Source organism: Sinocyclocheilus anshuiensis, unplaced genomic scaffold, assembly GCF_001515605.1.
Source record: "Sinocyclocheilus anshuiensis isolate Anshui unplaced genomic scaffold, SAMN03320099.WGS_v1.1 scaffold145, whole genome shotgun sequence".
In the NCBI taxonomy this organism is placed as follows: Eukaryota; Metazoa; Chordata; class Actinopteri; order Cypriniformes; family Cyprinidae; genus Sinocyclocheilus; species Sinocyclocheilus anshuiensis.
In genome coordinates, this window is record NW_015537973.1 from 1,310,951 (window position 1) to 1,312,524 (window position 1,574).

A 1,574-nucleotide genomic window follows, 5' to 3' on the forward strand; every position below is an offset into this window, starting at 1 on the left:
TCTCTCTCTCTCTCTCTCTTATCTTGTTTAACCAGATCAGCTATAGTGATCTGCAGATGATAGTAAATTATCCCATTTGCTCTTGGTGTTTACTATGTTGTTATGTACAGCTGACTGTACCGATCAGAGTGATGCTGGTTAAAGCCATGTCATGTAAATCACACATGTACTGTCATAATGAAATAATAAATTATGGCCTCTCTCAGTCAAAAGGCTGTAATGCTTTTATTAGCAACAGTTAAAAATTGTTTCAAGAAAAAGCTGATATAGCTGAATATTTAAATAAAAACAAATGTCAGTGTACAAATGAAAAGGATTCTTACAGAGCACAAATGTTCTTTACAGCACATTCCCAGTGCATCAATATTTCTCAATCACATTATGCTAAAATATTTCTGATATTTCATATGTAATTATGACAATATTATTAAGCTTGTTTTTAAACTTTTTTAAACCTTTCAAACTTTTTAAACTTAAAGTTTTTAAACTTTTATTTATATATTAATATTTTAAATTAACCATGATTCATTTTTCCAGATGTTATGTTTTGTTTCAGAAATGTACACACACAAAAATAGTTATTTGGGGTGGTTGAGGTGCTATATAGCACCACTGCCATACAAAGAACCTGTTAAGCCCCTGTATAGTTTTTTTAAAGGTTATGTAACTCTCTCTTAGTCTCTTATTTTAGTTGGGGAAAGGATTAAAAAACAACATTAAAATACAGCGAATTTCCTGAAGATAACGTGGTTCTCAAACTTTTTGCCCACAAGGCCCCCCTTAAGGAAAAATTCCAGGGCCCCCACACAAGATTTTTTGACCTCAGAAAAGTGTAAAAGTGATTCAAAACAGCTTTTGCCATTGTAGTAAATTCCCATTCATAGCAAACATATGAGTGTGGAGTAACAAAAATCTAAGGAGAAGAATGGGGTTTCTCTTATGGTTCTACATAGCATCATTTGACAAAGGTGCTGTACGGCACCTTTAAAGATAGGTGCCATATAGCACTTAAAGTCCCCATGAAATCAAAATGAAAGTTTTGTGGGTGTTAGTACACTGTAACTGATTTTTGTAATTTGAACAGTATTATACTGTAATATGTACAGTAAGATACTGTAAAATGTGTATACAGTATTTTACTGTAAACCGCAAAGGATTATGGGAAAATATACGGTCACTACTGTATTTCCTCACTACTGTAAATCAATTTACATTAGTGAACTTGCCTGCGAAAAACTGACCAATGGCAAGGGAGTTCTTTTTTGACTGTTTGGTGGAAGTGGCTGTAAAAGGACAAAAGAGAAATGCACCGTTAACTCGACGAAAGGTTAGTATATTATTTCTGTTTTATGCAAAACTGCGATATTTTAAGATGTTTTCACTTGTTAACAGCAAACTAACATTATTCATCATGTCATTTTTCATGTCGGGAGTTGGAGCCTTTTTTTCTGACTGACGGCCAGAATGCCGCCAAAAGGCTGATAACATCGACTGGTGAGTAAGTTAAGGTCACCTATATTAGTCGAAATAAACCTTAGTTAAACCGAGAAACACGTTTGTACGTTCTGCTGCCC

General features: G+C 34.0%; 1 protein-coding gene across 1 annotated transcript in view; it reads right to left on the minus strand.

Moving 5' to 3' along the window:
* Positions 1-1,574, minus strand: part of gpm6ab (glycoprotein M6Ab) — a 67,211-nt gene that overhangs the window by 58,180 nt on the left and 7,457 nt on the right. The window lies entirely within an intron of this gene.